General features: G+C 45.5%; 1 protein-coding gene across 1 annotated transcript in view; it reads right to left on the bottom strand.

Annotated features, from left to right (window-relative positions):
* The window catches only part of TRRAP (transformation/transcription domain associated protein), an 885,394-nt gene extending 863,742 nt beyond the window's left edge, over positions 1–21,652 (bottom strand). Inside the window, exon 1 of the mRNA XM_078664902.1 lies at positions 21,389–21,652. The gene's annotated coding sequence lies outside the window, so the exon portion shown is untranslated. The remainder of the gene's footprint in view (positions 1–21,388) is intronic.
* Positions 21,653–21,891: the final 239 nt, after the last annotated feature.

The raw sequence follows: 21,891 nt of genomic DNA, 5'->3' as shown, positions 1-21,891 counted from the left end.
CAAAATGGCTGAATGCTCAGGCAGCCAGCATGATTTTGAGAAAGTTGGTTGTATCAAAGCATACAACGGCTTGATACGCTGGGCATATTCCGGAATGTAAGTTCTGCCGAAATTCAAAAAGCCCAGCAAAGACTGTAATTTTTTCAGTGTTGTAGGAGCGCGCAATTGTGCGCATTTCTCCAAGAAGTGAGGAGCCAAACCTCTTCCTTCATTGTTCAGCTCATAGCCGAGGAACAACACTGTGTGTTCTGCAATGTGCGATTTTGCAAAATTAAATTTGTAACCCATATCAGCAAAGGTACAAATTATGGAATTCACTCGACACAGATGCATCCAAATCTCGTCGTCCGTGAGATAAATGTCATCCACATAAGAACACGCATCGGGATCGATACCCTCCAATAGAGTGACTATTCTGGAGGTGAACACTCCAGGACTATTTTTGTAGCCCATAGGGAGTCGCCGGAAGCATTTTTGCACACCAGCGGACGTAAAACTTGTCCATTGGGAGCTAAAGCCATCCAGTCTGTGGGCATAAAAACCATTGGAAATGTCAAGCGTTGTCTTGAAACGCTTACGCACTAGACTATCCACTAACGCAGAGCCGTGAGTATTCTGTACTGCACAGTTACGGCAATGCGAGTTCAAATGCCGGTAATCCAATACCAAACGATATGATCCGTCAGGTTTGGTCACAGTAAAAAGGGGATTATTCATTGGAGACACACACGTTTCAATAACTCCCTGATATTCCAATTGTTCAAGGATTTCCGCGACGGCTGCTTTAGCTTCACGTCGTATGGGATATTGAGGCTGAGGCTGCGGCTCAGACCGCAAAGGAATTTCGTGGCAAGGGGACAATTTGTCCCAACCACATTGGTTGCGGTAGAGAGCCGGTGCAAGAGCCCGAGCCCACTCTTCTGCAAAATGCTGCGCATGCTCAGTGGAGACAGTGTGCGCGAAACTGGGAAGGATTACCTCCTCCCCTCGCGGCGCTGCGAGCACAAAAGGTGGGGGCCAGTCAGCCTCAGAAAGCAAAATGTCGTACGTAGACGACATGTTCTCCCAAAATACCCCTCTGACCGTACGCTGTATGTCACCTTCAATTAACAGGACAATTTCAAAAAGTCTTTCAGGGGGAGCTAATCTCGTATCGGCTGTTTCTATGACAACAAACACATCAGTCGCTGTCACCTTCAGTAGTGGACGGAGCGCCTCTCTGACTATGGTAATCTCCGCCGCGCTGTCCAGCAAGGTCAGAGCCCACGTCAGATTCCGAAGCCGCGTTCTCACTATCTGTGGCATATCTATGCGCTGTTAAGGCTGCGACTTTCTTTTTCGCAAACTGCGGACGCTTAGGCGTAGAATCTTCCTGCTTCACTGCGCCGTCCGTCTGGCGGGACTGACCACGTCCTTGTTGGCCACCACGTCCACGTCCACCCCCTCCTCCGCCACCGGTCTTCGGGGCCAATGTTTCCTGAAAGGAACGAGGAGAGCGTTGATCAGAACCCTGAAATCGATCAGGTGATTTAATCATCGCGCGATCGCGCAAATCATAAACTTTTTCTGTCGGCGCAGGTGCTTGTACTGCAGGAAAAGAATCCTGAGTCTGTGTATTCTTCTTCCCCTGTGTCTGTTTCTTAGGCCAATTTTGTTTTTTGGACTTGGGATGGACATCTGTCACTGCAGATTGTCCCTGAGGTTGTTTTCTCTCCTTTACTGGAAAATATTTCAGACCTCTACTTGTGCGGCCAATTGTCTTATAAGCGGCCACCACAATCTTTGCTAACTGGCGGGGTTTGTCGGCATCGGGCAGAGCAGCCAAAGCATTCGACACCTGAAAGTTAACTGCATCTCCTTTAACATTGGAGAGAATGAGATCACATACAATCTCAAAAGAACCACACAGGCGCATACCCAATTCAACCGCTGCCTCTGGACCGTGATCATTCTGAACACGCCTAATTATTTCAGGCAGGGCAGTCATAGACGGGGTGCCGAAGCACCTTGTATAAACTGCCGCAAATGTTTTTCCCCAGCTTTCACAGTCAACAAGTTCAGGAGTTATATCCTTCGGTAGAGTAATCGTTAACATTCTATGTTTATCAGCAGGAGTAGAATTCGGAAAAACCGCCTCCAGTTGATCAAACTTCTCTGCTAGCCAGAATGGGAAGTCATCGTTGTCAACTGGACGCGCACCAAAAACCGAATTAACCATCACTGGATTGAGACGCATTCCGCCTCGATCCACGGGAGCGGCCGCACCCCCCTGGGGACCACCAGGAAGATGTCGACCGATGTATTGCACTAAAGCACGAATCACGGAAATGGAAACAACATGTAGCCTGCGAATTTCTGCTAGGGTACAAGCCCCGTGATTCGGGTGCGGGGTAAAGCCACCCAACGCAGGCCAATTTGTACCTGGAATTGAGAGTGGACCTAACCTCGCAGCGGACAAAGAGTGGGGGAGGGCGCCATCAAACCAAACTCGATGCTGCCAATGATCAATAGGTATTTCCAATGCCCTGTACGGTGTATACTCAGCTGGGACAGCCGAGGCGGTGTAGGAGTGGAACAAACCAGAATTGGCGTCCACAGCCGGAAACGTAACCCAAGAGTAAAACAACTCATAAGGGAACGCCGGATCTGCACACACCACGAAAATCACAGCCATCCCATCCACCGGTACTTGGTACGCCGAAGATGGTTGCGCACCGCCACGCGACTATGCTGCGCAATGGCCACTGCCGCCATGACAACACTGGAAACTAGAAAACACAAAGAATACTTTGTAGCACAACTGGGTAGTAATTCAAAGAAACCGTTTAAGAAAGAATCAAGCTTGAATAACACCTATTTCAAAAAATAGGTAGGTTTCACCGACACCCCGCTTTCCGGAAACGGAGGTGAAGGGGTTAAGGTATGAACGATAAACTACTCGAGTGTCATGAGATAAGACCACCGAAACCGTTGGGCGCCATGTCGCAGGGTTTCTGTTCTCACACAGAACTGTGCACAGAGGAGTGGAACCTCGGCAAATTAGGGTGTCCCAAAACTTACCTTAGCAACCAACTCACCCCTTACCGAGCTAGCTACAGTGTCTCATTGGACATATCAAACTCCCAATGTTTAGACAAACCAGAACATGAACTTACAGTACCTCAGGGTACGTGGAACTCATGAACACTCTTTTGTTATATTATCATTACAAACCCGAACATGGAGTAAAGAAGACACATGTGCATTTGAAATGTTTATTTACTAATGCCGTCTTCTCAGGCGCAGTATCTTAGATAATACAAGTATACTTATTATCAGTATCAAAATTATCAGCATAGTTACTAAGACATAAAAAGCAAATGGTGACAGCATGTTAACATGCTGTAATGAATAAGAGTCAACAACACTTATATCTCACCCTCCCTAACACATATACTATATTATTAGCTAAGAAGGTCTCTTTGGGTTGTTTTAGGGCGGGCCCATACCTTAGTGTCCGAGCATGAAGGAATCACATCAGCATACACCAGCTCTCTCTGCATGTGCACCGCATCAAGTGTGTTAACAATTCTCGTGCAAAGCAATATCAATCCCGCCTCAAGCCCAAGTTGGCAAAGGCTGCACTTGTGTTATGACTATGAAGGCGTGGAGATCAGACCTCATAACAATTCCATATCGTGTTGCTCCTGAAACTTCAGCACTCTCCGTGCAGACATGGTTTATTAAACAAAACTGATATCAGAGCAATAACATATTATTCTCACATACACCACGGCAAACCACTAGGTTGAAAGCTAAGTCAACAATTAAGGGTCGTGTGCAGAAGTTGCAAGAAAGGAAAAATGGCGTTTAAATCTCAAATGTACCTATGCTAACTTAACACGATATAAGGATATATAGGAGCTATATAACAGAATAGGTGATCATGAGCTGTAGACAGATACAGACCAGGAAATCGGAGTAAGACATGTGTAAGCTAAACAATACCATTCGTACTGAAGCATTGGTCCTTTTGATTAACCAATACCTTCAGGTGATAACACATCAGTAGCAATACTTTGTTTTTGGTTTTTATTTTTTTTCTAATTAATTGTTTCAGTTTGTGTGATGTATGCAACACCCAACTGTTGATGTATGTAACACCCAACTGTTGATGGAGCAGAGTTTTCGTGAAATAATCCTGTTTGGATTTAACCCTCAGTAACACTTACGAACAATGTGCGGTGACATTTATGATGAAATGTGTCTAACATGAGGGAGAAATGCTATTGCGCAAGCGCGTACTAAAATACTGAACTAGGCTGCAAATTGCTTTGGATAAAACAAAAGTAAAAGACTAATGCTGCTTTAGAGCATGTTATTACGTTTGCTAGTAGAATATTTTTAACACGGTTTGCGCATGGATAGATGCAGCAATTGGGTTGGTGCGTAGTGAAAAAAACATTACAAATGAATAATAATGCCTGTGTTTGTTTACCACAGAAGCATGATTTTCTGCCCTGCACGTAGTTATGGGGTTAATGGAGTTGAAGGAAAATGCAGGAAAACTAAAATCGGAAAGCGGAGGGACAGTGGACAGAGAGTTTGTCCTTCAAAGAATCCCAAGTGCCTGCCAAAAACTTTGCATGAAAACATGATTTGATTCTTCGCGCGGAGGAAACACTTCCTCTGGAGAGGCACCAGCGGTGCAAATGTTTTACAAAAGTTTGCTACATATCCCGAATGAAGGAAGAGAACATTTGATAATGGATTTAATCATGTTTCCTGGGGTGGAAGTATTTGTGATGAATAAATAAAACAAAAGGTACATTTAGTGAGTTGATTATGCCGAGAGTGGTATGATAGCACACCCTCTTCCTTAACCAATCAAGTGTAGAATAACCCTTCCTTAGATACAAGTGTGGGTTTGACATTTGGGTTTTAGGGTATAATTGAGGTTCCTGGTGGGAGGGGTTTGGTGAGACTCGTGTGGGGTTAGACTGTAGGGCAGTCTGTTTGGGAGTTTGTCGCTGTTGTTGGTTTGCTGTCCTGTTCCTGTCTGCTGATTCCTGACTTAGTCTTTTCCTCTTTCAATCAATCAAGGTGTTTGTTAAGCACGACTATTCACTCTTAAGGGTCTCAAGGCGCTTGGGAGGAGGGGGGGTGGCAGGTTCCAGTCCATCAAGGAGGGGGTCTGTCGAGGAGCCAGGTTTTGAGGTTTCTTGCTTAGATGGGGAGCGATGTCTGTCTGAGGTGGAGCAAAAGGTCGTTCCAGGCTCTGGCCGTGAGGAAGGAGAAGGAGCGGCCTCTTGATCTGGTTTTTCTGGTGCAGGGGACTACGGCGGTTTGGATGTTCTGTAGCTTGCGGGTGAGGTGTTTGTTTATTGCAGCATAGAGTGCGTTACTATAGTAGAGTCTGCTGGTGACCAGGGCGTGAGTGACAGTCTTTCTGTGTTTGAGGGGGATCCATTTGAAGGTCTTACGTAGGAGGTGTAGGGCGTGGAAGCAGGAAGACGAGATGGAGTTGATCTGGCGGTCCATTTTGAGCTCCAAGTCCAGGATGATTTCCAGGTTGCATGCGTGGTCCATGGGGGTGGGCGGACTTCCGAGGGCGTGGAGCGACCAGGTGTCGTTCCAAGCGTTGGGGTTTGGGTCCATGATGAGTAATTCCGTTTTTATGGCGTTTAGTTGTAGGCAGCTGTTTTTCATCCATTTGGCAACCGCTTCCATGACTTCTCGAAAGTTGTGTCTGGCAGTGTAGGCTTCGTTGGATAGGGAGAGGATGAGTTGGGTGTTGTCTGCGTATGACACAATGTTGAGTCCGTAGGTTCGGACGATGGGGGCGAGCGGAGCCATATAGACGTTGAAGAGCTGAGGGATGATCCCTGAGGGACTCCGCAGTAGGTTGGTGTGGGGCCAAAAGGGGAGGGGGGGTCTGACCCGCTGTTTTCTGCAAGAGAGGAAGGAGCGGATCCAGTCGAGGGCCTTGTCTTGGATCCCTGCACCGTGGAGTCTGCGTATTAGGGTGCGGTGAGAGACTGTGTTGAATGCCGCTGAGAGGTCGAGGAGGAGGAGGGCTACTGTTTCTCCTTTGTCCAGTAGGGTGCGGATGTCGGCTGTTGCGGTGAGGAGGGCGGTTTCCGTACTGTGTTTTTTTTCTGAAGCCGGATTGGGAGGAGTCAAGGATGTTGTGCTCTTCGATGAATGTGGAGAGTTGGCTGTTGATGGCTTTCTCGGTGTGTTTCCAGTCATAGGAGAATGAGGCGGTTGCCAGGGAGCGGTTGATGGTGTGGCAGAGCATGGGTGCGATTGTGTCTGCGGCTCTGCTGAACATATCGTGGTGGCAGGGGTCCGTGGGGGCCCCGGAGTGGATTGACTTCATCGTCTTCAGTATGTCTTCGGCTGTGAGGGCTGCAGAGTTGTAGATCGCTTGTTTCAGATTGTTGGGGTGGCTGATGAGGGTTCAGTGTGTTGGTTGTCTCCTCTTTGAGAAACCTTGCTGCTCTAGATTTCTTATTTCCTATTTGGGTTAGTATAGACTGAAATTAGAATTTGCATAATCCTTTGTAAATTTATTTTTCCTTTTGATACTTTTATCTCTTCGCCTATCCACTCCTTTATGCATTGTCATTGACATCAGTTTGTCAATTTCTCTTCTAATGCCGTTTGCTCTGTGACGATCCATGATTTGCGCTGTATGTCCCACGGACTGACCAGGCTCGTTCGTTGCTTAATAACACTGTGACCTACTTGACTCCGTGCGAAGAGGTCGCTCCCCCACGCTCTCTGCCTGTTCTTTGCAGCGCGTGGGTGCCACTGCCTGCCTGTCCTCATTTTGCTGCCTGGGTATCGTAGCTCCGACTATTTAGACATTTAATTATTAATAGCGCGTGGTTACATTTTTACGCTAACTTCCTGTGCCTGCTGTTGTGCGCTTTAGATCGGTCTGTGCTCGCATATAAGGCCAGGCGCTCGCACTAGTAGAGTGTAAAATTACTTTCAGTGAGGGATTGTGCTGGTACCTCCGCCCATAGCGCCATCCTTCTGTGTGCCCCAATCTCGTCCTGCCTGAGCTCCGTTTGTTTTCGTAGCCATTTTGTTAGTTGTTCCTCCTCGTGGACAGCCTCCCCGCCCCGCTAACGCCTCCCAGCTGCCCCTCCCTCGCTCCGCCCCCTCCCACCATCCACATATGACAGATGCTTTCCCGCGCAGCGTTCACGCGCAGCGATCGCGCCCCATGCGCGCCAAAGGTAAGCCCGTCCGCGCCCAGCGCCAGACCCCCTGGCCCCCGCAAAGCGCTCCCCCACCGCATAAAGTATGACGCCGCCACCCTCCTAGCCCTTAACCCTGGACGCACACCTCTATGCTGCGTAGCTGCCCCAGGACTCACCCATGGACCCTTCGCCTGCCACGCCTGCAAATTTACCAGCATCAAGACCCATACCACTTCCACTAACACCAAACTCAGCTCCGACTCTAACCACCTGAAGTGCATCCTACTGAACACCCGCTCGGTCCACAGACACGCCACCGAACTCTGGGATCTACTCGACACTACATCACCGGACGTCGCCTTCCTCACTGAAACATGAATGAACGCATCATCAACACCAGACATCGCCATAGCCATCCCGAACAACTACAAGATCATCCGAAAAGACCGCTCCATTCAAACTGGAGGAGGCATCGCCATCGTCCATAAGAACACCATCAATATCACGACCAGCTCCGACGACAACATTACAACCGCCGAACACCTCCACTTCCAGATCCACACCGACCCTAGGACCACACTCAGAGGCACTCTCATCTACAGGCCTCCAGGAACCCGTAAACTATTCAGCGAAGACATCACTGACTTCATCAGTCCACATGCCCTCGCCTCCGAGAACTACATTCTACTGGGAGACCTCAACTTCCACCTGGAAAAGAAAAACGACAGCAACACCACCACCCTTCTGGACAACCTGGCCAATCTCGGCCTCAAACAACTTGTTGACACCCCCACCCATGTAGCCGGACATACGCTTGACGCAATTTTCTCCTCCAGCAAACATCTTCTTCGATCGCACCACAGCTCTCCATTGGACGGACCACAGTTGTGTTCACTTCAGCTACAAAACCACCTCGACCCACTACCCCCCACAACCTATTCCCCGAAGAAAATGGAACAAAATCACCACAGACCAACTCCTCACATCGCTCAACCAAAACCCACCCGCCCTCTCATCGGACCCAAACCAAGCCGCCATCAAATTCAAACAATGGATCACTCACAGCGCTGACGAATTAGCACCCTTAAAAAACCATCACACCAAACAAGACAGCAAAAAGGCCCCCTGGTTCAACGATGACCTTAAGCAATCCAAGAAGCTATGCCGTACTCTCGAGAAAACATGGAGAAAAAACCCAACCACCGACAACATGACCACCTTCAAAGCAGCCACCCGCAAACACCACCAGCTGATTCGATCCACCAAGAAATCAGCATTCAAGGACCGACTCGACAACAACGCCCACAACAGCAAGGAACTATTCAACATCGTCAAAGAATTCACCAACCCCACCGCTGCCTCAAACGACATCACTCCCTTCCAAAACCTCTGCGATTCGTTATCCTCCTTCTTCTACAACAAAATTGTCGACATACATAACAGCTTCGAAAACAGTTCCAACGAACAATCCTCTCCACCCCCCCTCAGATCCCAATCCGACCTCCAACAACCTCAGCGCCTGGAACCCAATCACCACTGAAGACACCATCCGCTTAATGAATTCCATCCACTCCGGCGCGCCAACCGACCCATGTCCCCACCACATCTTCAACAAAGCAGACTCCATTATCGCACCCCATCTCCGTGATGTCATCAACTGCTCCTTCAACTCAGCTACCTTCCCCAAAAGCTGGAAACATGCCGAAGTCAGCGCCCTCCTGAAGAAACCAACAGCAGACCCCTCTGAACTTAAAAACTACCGCCCCATATCCCTCCTCCCATTCCCGGCCAAAGTCATCGAGAAAGCCGTCAATAGCCAACTCGCCACCTTCCTCGAATCCAGCAACTCCCTCGACCCCTCACAATCCGGCTATCGAGCCAAACACAGCACCGAAACCGCCCTCATCGCAGCAACAGACGACATCCGAACACTACTGGACAACGGAGAAACAGTGGCCCTCATTCTTCTCGACCTTTCCGCCGCCTTCGACACTGTCTGTCACAGCACCCTCATACAACGCCTCAGCAACAAAGGCATAAAAGGAAAAGCCTTGGACTCGATCACCTCGTTCCTAGCTGGGAGAACTCAGAGAGTCCGACTTCCCCCATTCAAATCAGAGAACACCGAAGTCATCTGCGGTGTACCTCAAGGATCATCACTCAGTCCCACCCTCTTCAACGTTTACATAAGTCCATTCGCTTCCATCGCGCGTCAACACAACCTTAACATCATCTCCTACGCTGACGACACCCAGCTGATCCTTTCCCTCACCAAAGACCACAACACCGCCAAAACCAATCTTCACGAAGGCATGAAAGAAATAGCAGTATGGATGAAAAACAGCCGCCTAAAACTTAACTCAGACAAAACGGAAGTGCTCATCCTAGGATCATCCCCCTCTGCCTGGGACGACTCATGGTGGCCTTCGGACTTGGGATCAGCACCCATACCCACAGACCACGCATGTAACCTTGGCTTCATCCTAGACTCCTCACTCTCGATGATCAAACAAGTTAACGCCGTCTCATCCTCCTGCTTCAACGTACTTCGTATGCTCAAAAAAATCTTCCACTGGATCCCCGCCGAGACAAGAATGTCTGTCACCCACGCACTGGTTACGAGTCGACTTGACTACGGAAACACCCTATACGCCGGAATTGCAGCCAAATTACAGAAAAAACTCCAACGCATCCAAAACGCATCAGCGAGACTCATTTTGGACATCCCTCGCCAAGACCACATTTCCAGCCACCTGAAAGACCTCCACTGGCTTCCCGTCAACAAGAGAATAACATTCCGTCTCCTCACCCACGCACACAAGGCCCTCTACAAACTAGGGCCCGAATGCCTCAACACTCGTCTATCCTTCTACACTCCCACCCGCCAACTAAGATCCTCCAATCAAGGCCTCGCCGCAGTTCCACGTATCCAAAGATCCACCATGGGAGGTAGATCCTTCTCCTACCTGGCGGCCAAGACCTGGAACTCACTCCCCACTCACCTCCGCCTTACACAGAACCACATCTCCTTCAGAAAAGAACTTAAAACCTGGTTATTCGATAAATAACGAACCCCCTCCCCAAGAGCCTTGAGACCCTCTGGGTGAGTAGTGCGCTATATAAATTCCTGAACTTGAACTTATGTTGGTACTGATGAGCATAATTTCACATTATTTAGATAACATTATATACATATGAGTCTGTCTTTATTTAGGAGGTGTATATATTTAGATTATGTGTTTATTTTGAACTAAATATTAGTTTGCCAAACCCTGTCAACTATTAAAGATTGCATCTCCATAATTGGTATTCACAAACGAAGATACAGATAGAATTTTAGTAAGTTTGGGATAATTTGGAATTACACTAACCCAGCATGAAGGGACTTGGTGGGTAATGAAATTGGGCATTGTCTGCAGAAATGTATTAGTCCTGGATCACTGTTCAAGACGTAAGAAAGAATGGACCCACATATGTTTACTTCCTGCTCTCTACAGCAAACTTTATATTTGGAGACCTTAATGAGACTGACCAAAATAAATGGTCAGTTATCATGGCATAAATAAATGGCATGGCATAAATAACAATCATGATCGCGATTGGTGTTGCAGTACCCAGTACAACTTATTTTCTTTCACAATGCAGGATGATTACAATATCAGAATAGAGTACCTCCATGTCTCATACATGATCCGGGAGGCAAATGAGATACTGTAGCATCAATCAAACTGCAGGAGAAAGAGCGATGTTTTCAGTGAGACATGTTATCTTTCACAAGTATTGCCTATCCTAGAGGAGCAAGTGTGCTAAAATATGTTGATGCTCATTTTTATGAAATACAGTTCTTTCTTCGGAGAAGTTAATATATGTACTTACTAACTATCTCATCTGCAGTACTGCTAAACAAGATGCAATTTGGACGTCTATATTTTAGAGACGCCTCAACAGGCTGGTAGGATTCTGGCTTGTATATTGAATGTCCAGAGCACTACCAATTGATTAGTATGCAGTCGGTCAATTTGACAGGTCCATATTTGTAAGACAGAATCCAAAAGTTGTGGAGTTACAACAAGAGACCAATGGTTCCAGTACCTTTAATACATTGTTCGGGTTCTTGTACAATTTGATTTGAAAAACAGCAGACACATGATTTTTCATACTTGATGACTTTTTCATGGCTGTAGATTTAAACAAAGCATGGGTTTTTTTTAGGCTTACAGTTATAATCAATTGGTGGTGATCTGAACATTCAATATATATTCTTCGTATGTTGTGGGATTGGCTCTTATATACTTTGCACTATTGGGGTGACAGTGTTATCTGTTCAATTGAGCACACTTTACTGTTTGTATGATTAACTTATTTCCTCAATACTATGGATGTGCCAGCAGCTAATGTAGGCCACTGCCATGTGCATTTGTTCTAAGGATTCTGGTTTGTGTTCAATAGGCAGGATTAGATTTGAGTTTATTTCTAAATAATTAAACCTTTATTTCAGAAAACACACCGTCTGTGACATCAGTGTATCTAAAATGTTACATAACTTGTGGATAGGAATCATTGTACTTTCAATAATAGTAGGGTTACAAGAACTGCAGGACATAACACACATAAGAAAACACTATCTATTGCTGAGCCACAAGAGAAGACAAATGCATCTAACTGATCTGACAAATGAGTCCCACACACTGAAACACTCTTCGTAGCTGCTTTTTAACTATTTACAGAAAAGAATTCCTAATATGCCATATTCTTATACCAATATTTGAATGTACATCATATTCCCCATAAAAAGTGTAATATCTTTATTTGCTCCACGTTAGATACAATATATAGTTACGATTTTCCCCCATCTCAGTTATCTATATTACCCGTAAAAAATCTCTTTTATATTCCCTGCACATAAATTAAAGTGCCATGCAATGAGCACATATGCCCTACAATCTATAGTTCACTGATTAACAACGCCATTTTCTCAGACTGACCTCTGAAAACCAACAGTGAAAGTCATTGTACCCTCATAGGTTGGTAACCAGCATTTGTAGGTTTTTTAACTGAGATATGAAAAAGCCAAAACATTTAATATTCAGTGCAGTTTCCGAAACACTATTTTCACTCACATTTTAAAAGTGGCAGCAGCCTTTTTGTGATGGGAGCCTGGTGTCTCAGCTCTGCTGGGAGGACAAGTTTATATCAGTTTGGCAGTGGGCTTAATCCAACCCCTCTACATGACAACACAGAGAAGCTATTACAATATAGCCTCGATGGCTGCTAAAGTGTGAGGATCACCTAAAGGTACTGTACACACAGCACTAGTGATGGCAGGATAACGCACACAAAACAAAGCGTAGACTAGCACAGAACTAGCATAAAGGATGCATTATAGCTGGCTTCTCCAACGAGTAGCTTGTGAGCTACTAGTAGCTCTCCGCCAACCTATAAGTAGCTATTCAGAGTACAGCCCAGCATACTAAATTATAAGTGTTTGCTTAGTTGAATTAGTATATGTATACCAAAATTGCAAAGCGCGTGTACGAGACGAAAATCTATTATTTTCAGAACTCATATCCTGAAGTTTGTAGAAAAATGGTTGAATCTCCGAAATATATTGAAAGCATTTGAGTGATAAACCTTGCGGTATTGGGTGGCCAATTACTAATTATTACCTTGGCGCTTGCCATGGATGTTGCAGCTGTGACTGTATTACCCAGGTAGAGGCATTCCAACTTAACAAAGCATTTTTAACATTACATCCGGCAACCTTGCATGATGCACTGAGGGGATCGCTCCTGGTAATCTCGCATTAGGTGGCCACTAATGTAATCTTGTCTGCTGCGATCACTATTACTACACTAACACTGTCAGTAGCTGAATGTAATTTTCATTAAGAATCTGTAGCTCTTATTACAGAAAGGGTTAGAGACCCTTGCACTACCAAAATAAAGAGAAATAAAACTACAAACTACTTCTGAACCAAAGTATGAAAAAACATACCAAACTATTCCGACAACAAAATGACAATCATGCCATGCTTGTACTTATTTTCTGGCACTGCTGAGCGTGAAAATACATTGGAATTGAAAGTGCACTTCAACTTCCAAGGGATGTGAGCTACCAGCACAACCTCCATACATCATGGAACTATCTTCTTGTTAAGTCACTTCATATTCAGAGTTTTGAGATGAAGTGTGGGATTAGCTATGAAAAGAAAAAGGAGCAGCAAGCATGGCGTAGATTCAGACCAAAATACAAAACATAGAAGTGTGGCTTCAATAGCCCAGTCTGCCGAGACTAATGTATGGTAAAAATTGGAAATAAAGGCAATTAATTAAATGTTCTTACCAGCATTCCTAGCCCAATCTGAGGACTTCCAAAATCTACAAACCAGTGCATCTTGTTACAATCAGAAATATCGCACAGCCCGTCCTATTTAAGGTCCTGCAACCTTTAACCTAGGAACAATAATGTAGTGGTCAACCTGAGTCAGAAGGGCGAGGCCAACGGGTTTGAGATTTTGCATTGTGCATGCGCACAGAGGCATGCAACTGACGGGTGGTATACCAGGCTATGCTGAGCATCCTCAGAAATAAAAAGAACTAGGCTCCAAGAAACACAAACGAACAAGTATACAGTCATGAAAATTAGGTGGTTGTCAATGCTATCATTCAGTGGTGTGCATGAGAGTTGCAGTTTGTATTGTGCATCAGGAGAGATTTGGAGGCTTTTCAGTATAGGGGCACACAAAGCGATGCACGACAAGTACCCATGGTGAAGTACTGTGGAGGAAACGCATCGATGTGTCCCATTTCATGTGGAGTACCTGAAGCTATTTACATAATTTTTGGTTACGTACGTTTACATACTAGGATAGGTAAATTAAAACTTATGGAAAAAGCTCTAATAGTACCAGAGTGCAAAAACTTGCCCAACAAACGTAAGAACTAACTGAATCACACACTCATGACATGAGCCACCTGAGATATATGTATTGAGAAAAATAAAGAATAATGTTAAACACATGCACATTTCCTCTTCAAGACAATTTGATGTTGACTACTGCTTTAAACATTTCTCTACTCTTTCAGGATACCACATGCAGAACAGAAAAGGTGTCCAAAATAACATTTTCAGATAGTTTCATCTACTCTGCTCCACTGACCATTTGACTTTAGTCACTAAGGTCATCATGTAATTAATGAACAGGTTACTTACCTTTGATGATCTCTTTCCAGTAGAGACTATGTAGTAGCGGGTTCCTCACCTTTTGAATATTCCCCAAGAGCCAGCCTGGACCTGGAAACCCTTCCATAGTGCCTATGTGTGCAGGAAGGCACTGAACGGATGCCGTTCTGCCCCGGAAATGATATGCAGCGATTGTATAGGCATCACTCCAGTACTATGATGCATTTGATTTAGAGACTGTCCGTGCCCCCAAACACAGTTCCCAAAAAGTAGAGCCCTTATGTGGTAACAGGAGGACATCAGTTCTCGAAACTTGATGGTTGATCTCACTGAAACCCTGGAGCAAGCCGCAAAGATCGGGATCATAGCCTGAATGACCCAGAGGAAAAGCATGCAACTGAACCATGTCCAGAAATGAAAGGAAGTATCTGGGAACAAGCAGGTGTGACTTTGACGTGTTGATAGTGAACCCCCAGAATGAGAGGAGGGTTGCTGTAATCCACAGGTGGTGGACAACTGCTTGGGGTGAGCCCGACTTCAACAGCCAGTCATCAAGGAAGGGTATGATCGGCATCACTTAGGTGGGCTGACACCACAGCCATCAATTTTGTTAACACCAGAAGGAAGCTGGTGAGTACAAAGGGGAGCACAGCAAACTGGAAATACCTTTCTCGCCATCATGCACGGCAGATAGCGACCGAGGGGCTGGCAGGAAAGGAATATGGAAATAGGAGTCCGGCAGGTCCAACGCCACAATCCAGTCTTCAAAATCGAAGGTGGACAAGACCTGGGCCAGGGTGAGGCTCTTGAATTTCTCCTTTCAGAGTAAATGATGAAGGCGGCGCAGATCTAAAATGGACCAAAGACTGCCACCCTTCTTGGGCATCAAAAAGTAGTGGAAATAACAACCATGTCCTATGTCTGGCGCTACACCTTCTCTATAGCGCAAAGGGCTAACACTTCCTGCCACGAAATGGAGGCATGATTCCTAACTAACCAGGTTCTTCAGAAAATTGAGGTTGAAATATTTCTTCAGGAATAAACCCACCACAGCCATGACGGCTTTTACAAACTTACGACCTCCGTCAACCTTCATGCCCACAATGTCATCAGTGTCCCATGAAATTCTAACATATGAAAGTGTAGTTATGAAAGATGTCCTCAGAACTATTGACAAGAAACATTATGTTAGACAAAACATCAGCATTGGCGAGAGAAATGCATTGAAATCATTAAGAAACAACATGTCAGTAGTGATAAAGCCAGCTGACAAAGGCGGGTCGATAGTTGTACTAGATGTGGAAGACTACAAGGCAGAGATCCAATCTCAACTTACTGATGGTGTCAGCTATAGACCATTGAGGCGAGATCCCACTAAAGATATACGCATAGATATTACAGCTATCACAACCAAGGCACTAGAGATGGGTTTCCTTTCCAAAAAAGAATTTCAATACCTCAACGTGGATCAACCTAGAACACCAACTATATATGTCTTACCGAAAGTTCATAAGAACCCAGTCAAACCACCGGGGAGACCCATTATTTCCGGGTGCGGCTCTCTGTTAGAACCACTCTGCAAGTATATTGATATCTTCTTGAAGCCCCTAGCAGAAGTCACCCCCTCCTACCTAAGAGACACCATGCAAGTTATCAATCTCATTGATCAGAAGGCATTCAACAAGCACGAGCAGATTCTGGTAACCATGGACATTGTCTCCTTATACACTAGCATCCCCCAGAGACCAGCATTGGATTGTATGAGGAGAGTACTTAATGGTCGGGAGCAACCCACTCCAGTACCAACTGAATTTCTGGTGGAACTATTAGAAATTGCAATGACCAAGAACTTTTTTATTTTCCAAAACAATTTCTTCAAACAAAGCAAAGGAGTAGCCATGGGCGCTGCCTTTGCTCCAGACCTGGCCATTCTTTACATGTCGGAATTAGAACAGGATTGTATTCTTTCACATCACAATCCATACAGGGAGATGATCACATCATGGCATCGATACATCGATGATGTTCTCATGGTATGGACTGGTCAAGAGGAATCTCTCCATGCATTCCTAACCTGGCTGAACAATCAATCGGAAGACATCAAGTTTACCATGCAAATGAACAGAGAATCGATCGATTTCCTGGACATTAGTATTAAGGAGAAGGAGGGATATCTCTACACCACCCTACAGAAAATCATCGGAAAGAAACTCCCTCTTACGCTACACGAGTCATCATACAAGAGGATTAAGGGACAACCTGCCCTTCGGACAGTTCCTCCGCCTCCGGAGAAACTGCTCTCTCAAAGAGGACTTCTTTAAGGAATCAGATGACCTTATCATCCGCCTAATAGATAGAGGCTATCCCAAACGCCTGGTCAAGAGATCAAGAAAAAGAGCATGGTTCCAGGACAGATCAACTCTACTCGAACCGAAAATAAGAACATCACAAGAACGTATGATATGCGTTACCACCTTCTGCACTGAAAGCAATGCCATACGTAAAATTGTAAATAAACACTGGGGTTTGGTAGCAGACACTCTCAAGGTCCCCGAACCGCCCATGCACGCCTTCAAAAGATCCAGGAATGTCAAAGACTCTGTGGTGCGATCACTGTTAGAAACCCCCCCGGCACCAACAATTCGGAATCTATGGAATCTACCTGAGCTGGTGGGCCACTTTAAATGCACCAAATGCAAAGCATGCCCGATGTGTTTGGAAACCAAGCAAGTACGGTACAACAACCTCATAATAGACCTGAAGTCCCTGACCAACTGTAACTCAAGTGGGGTGATTTATGCGATTCTGTGTCCGTGTGACCTCATGTACATTGGACAGACACAGCAAAAAGCCGCATTTTTCAACATTGCAGCAGGATCCGCTGCACCACACCAGGGGCCCCGTTGGTAGACCATTTCAAAGAAAAAAAACATACACCCGAGTCCCTTCGTTGGCTCATAATTGAAAAAATCTCCCTCGGACCACGGGGGGGCAATTTGAACTCCATCCTCAACACAAGAGAATGCAAATGGATGCAGAAATTTCAAACCATTAGTAAGGGGTTGAATGAACTCGATGCCAATTTCTCACAGATGGCGGGACTCAATCCAGAATAGACTATGGATAACCGCAATTCTCCCCTTGCTTTGTTTCAGACTAGACCACTCCCTGTGTAATTGCACTTGATTAACTTAACATGTTTATCCGGATCTTATGATGTATCTTCCAAATGTGCATTTAGGGTAAATGTCGGGACCACATGGAACTTTTCACTTGTGTAGTTTACATTCAATTTGCCTGCTAAATGTACACTGAGTTTCAATGTGAATTGTATATTCGTTGACCTCTGAGATTGTTGACCGCTTTAACCTATTTGCTTACATTAGTTGCATTTAATCTGTAGCCAGGATGCCCTAGGTTTATTCATGACCAAGCCAGGGTTATTTTGGTGTCCAACCATTTCACTCGCTCACACCAGGGGCATGCAACCCTCAAAGGGTTCCCCACATGATTTTTTCAGAACCTTTAGAGACACTCCCTTAAGTCTCGGAGCGCATGAGTCACGTCTCTTTTCCGATTGAACCCGTGAGTCGAGCCCCTTTTGTGCTTACGAGCATTGAGCGCCTGCACCGCGAGCACAGTCCGATGCAGGACGCCGGCGGAGCAGTATCCCTCCTGGGAGATCCCCAACCCAAGGTAAATACCAGCTAAACCCTTTGAAAGCCGCCTCGCTATAGAGACAGCCCACCCGGCGGCTTTCCAGACACGTTCAGACATGTCTATATTCTTTCACTGCTTACAGACGGGTCTGACATGACGCTTCCCCTTTTTTTCAAATCACAGTAAGAAGCCCTTCATGACCCCAATTGAGAGGATCGAACTGCCTGTGCATAATGGCCCAGTGACTGCAAGCACGTCACGAAAGTAAGTCTCCCCTCCCCACCCCCGTTAATCATTTAATTTGAACAAGGGCCCTGATGGCACTTTTATCTATTTTTTTCCAGCAATCATTGGAGCTTGGTGTGAGCCCACTTTTAGACGGGATAAGTGGTGACCGTCTTATGATGTAGGTAATTCCACATCTCTCCCTCCATATAATCACGCAATTTCACCGCCCAAGTACTGAATTTAAATTTACATTACTTCATAGGCTCTCCACTCCTTCCTGATGAAGACCCCAACATGAGGCCGCAATCCACCCTTTAGCGTAACCAGGGGTCGAAACGTAGAACTACGCCGCTTCTCCACACACCATAGGATCCAAATATGAGATTAATTCTCCTGTTCTATGTGTGATGCAATTTGGGAACCTTTGCTCATTAATTTGTTTGTAGAGGTTTTTCTAATTTTAACATGATGCAATAATTATGTCACAACACCTTTACCCTGTCCCCTTCACTTTTTCACTTACCCCTCCCTTTTCACTGAGAGCACCTAATTCGAATACCGAATGTAATGATTTTACAATTACATATTAGTACTTCTGTTTTCTATTAGTAACCATTGGCTGCAATTTGATCGTACAATGACTTTGCATGAATAAATGCCAATGAAAATGAAATGAATAATTTACAATTTCTTTTCAATCATTTCTAATTCGATGGTGATTGTGCGTTTAACTAAATATTACAGCACTGTATGATATTAATATACCTGTAACTCAGACCGACTCTCTTTTGTACTGATTCCTACATAGAGCAAACGGAAGAGGGGGACTAAGTGAGTCCCATCGACAGGCATGTCCATCAGTTAGGACTTGATGCCCGAGATCCCAGTAGGAAGAGCTGTGCACGGCAGTGAATGGCAACACTTGTGCCTATGGCTCACTTACCAACAGAGTCAGTGGTGTCCATCCAAACGAACTGTGAACTTCGCAGCATCACAAACACCATGAATTGCCTGTGAGAGGACAGGACGAACGTCTTCCCGAACACAGTGGAGAGCGCGGGTGTAGCAGACAGGAGGCAATAATTGATCGGAGGGCAAAGCTGGCTGAGGAGAACAATCTTACCCCAAGCCCTAGGAGGAGGATCTGTCAAGGCCTCATTGAATGGGACAAGAGGCTCTGAAGGCTAACATGGGTAGCACAACTGCAGACACTCTTGCAGGAGTGCACTGGAAGAGGATGAGGCCTTCACCTACTTGGGCATAGTCATAGACAAGCAGGTCGGCACAGACGTCAATGCAAGAATCAGCAAAGCAAGGGATGCCTTCATTCATCTAAGTAAAATCTTGAGCTCCAATAATACAACACTGCAAACAAAGATCAAGCTTTTTAACAGCAACGTAAATCCAGTCCTTCTGTATGGAGGATAAAGTTAGACGACAACAGTGACCACTATCAACAAAATCCAAACCTTCAACACCTGTCCAATGAAAATCATCCAAATCTGCTGGCCAAACACCATCAGCAACAATGACCAATGGCAGCAGACTTTCCAACTCCTTGCTCACAAAGAAATCATAAAAAGACGCTGGGGCTGGACAGGTCACACCCTCCGCAAGCCCATATCAAACACCACCAGAAAAGCGTAGACCTGGAATCCTCAAAGGAAAAGGAAAATAGGATGGCCAAGAAACCCCTGGCACAGCGGCCTTGAGGCAGACTACAAGTAGATTGGGTTATACCTGGAATCAGATTGAAAGAAAAGGACAGGACATAATGGCTGGATAACCCTGGTCAATGGACTATACCCCAGGAGGGGTAGTAGGCACAAGTAATTCTCACTTTTAAAGATGGTTCAAATCCGCATAACATCACTCCATGACAATAAAAGCTATTTTCAGCTCACAGAGGCAGCTTGCTGCAAGTGCTCTTGATCAGCACAGCCAACAATGCCATGGCCAGGCAACTGGTGATGGCCAACCATATCTCAGCTTCAGCTAATGTTGTGCACGACTTGATCTGTCCTGTTACCTGGCATGAAGATCCTCTAAGATCTCTAGCTTCCTATGCACGTTTTTTATCAGTTGATTCAGAGTATTGTTGAAGACATGCCGAATAAACATTCAAAAACGAAAAGGCGTAATACCCTTTAAGTATTTAAAGTAAACTATTAGGCAATACTTTTTTGAAACAACAAAAAGTAACACACAATTATCAACCTTCTAGAAATTATAATTTTGTATTAATGATTTAACATGAACTGATCCGCTGCAAAGATTAAATAGCATGAATATAGTCACAAGAGCTTATAGTTACTAGAATAAAAACATAAAAAGAATATAGATTTGATGTAATCATATGTATTCACTTCTGATTAATTAGTTAGCACATTACGTTAAACGAAGGGGAATTTGGGCCCTAAAGTGGAAAAAGAAACATGACATCAACGAAAGCCTTGTTTGGATGCAAGAGCCACATGCTGCTGGAAAGGGAATGGGGCACAGTGGACAGACCTGTATGTGAAAACCACAACAATTGTCACCAAAGTGGTACATGACTAGTATCTGGGGTTACACACTCACCGCTTGCTACCGATCTTGGCCAGTTAGAACTTCACTGACCTGGATCAGTCTTCACAAACCACCAGCATGTGAGCACGCAATAAGAATGAATCGTGTGGTGCCTGTATCTGAACGGCTAGAGCACCAATTCTCTATTCGCACATGTGCTGTAAAGAGCCCAATAAAAACCACCAGCTTTTCAAAACAATCAGTGGACTACTGTGGGCATACTAGCCAACACACTCAATTCATGCAGGAGAGGCAAAAGCTCTAGAGCGTAATCTAACTTAAAACACTTCAATGTAACTTAGTTTCATAAATATTAAAACACGTTTAAAATGTCCTAGCAAAATTCGTTTCCCAAGACTTCTTGTGAGTGGAATAAACACACAATTTTACAATGGGAAAATGGATCATTTGCCGGTCGTTTCGCTTCCATTTCAGTTCAATAGCCTGATCCTGGATCCTTAGCGATGCTATGCAACTAGCAGGCACACGCACCCTTATCAGGGATAGATGCGGGGGAGAAGGGGCAGACCCATTCTATAAGCCAAAGTAATACTCACCGCTGCTCCAGGCAGCCCAGAGGTGGTGATTGTCTGGCCAGGCTAGGAGGTGGCCATGCACACTGGAGCACTTTCAGCTGCACAGGCACAAGATGGAGCGTGACTTGGGGCCTGGGGCAGAGGAACGGGGGCTGGCAGAGTTCGCCCTCCCCGCACAGAACACTCACATTACCGGTACCGTTAGGGAGGGGTGAGATTACAGGACCTGGCGGGGAGACGCCGAGGCCAGCAGCAAGCAACAGAAGGCTGGGCGCAGGAAGTGACGTTGTCTCGACCATGGTATAGCCCGGGTGGCTCTGGGCAGTGGCCAGGGCTACACTGGCTGCCAGGCGGAACTGGATTGGAGGAAAAGACATACTTGCCTCGGAAACTATTGCACTCACCAGTAGTACTCAAGTTAGCGAAGATATCTGGTATCTAACGGAAAGGCGTCCCTTGGGTGGCGAATTACCTTCAATTGTGTTTCTAAACCCGAATTTGAAAACGAGCACTTGCCTCTATGA

The sequence above is a fragment of the Lissotriton helveticus genome, chromosome 10 (genome assembly GCF_964261635.1).
Source record: "Lissotriton helveticus chromosome 10, aLisHel1.1, whole genome shotgun sequence".
Taxonomy (NCBI): Eukaryota; Metazoa; Chordata; class Amphibia; order Caudata; family Salamandridae; genus Lissotriton; species Lissotriton helveticus.
Note: the sequence above shows the minus strand (reverse complement) of the source record. Positions and strands in the feature narration are given on the sequence as shown.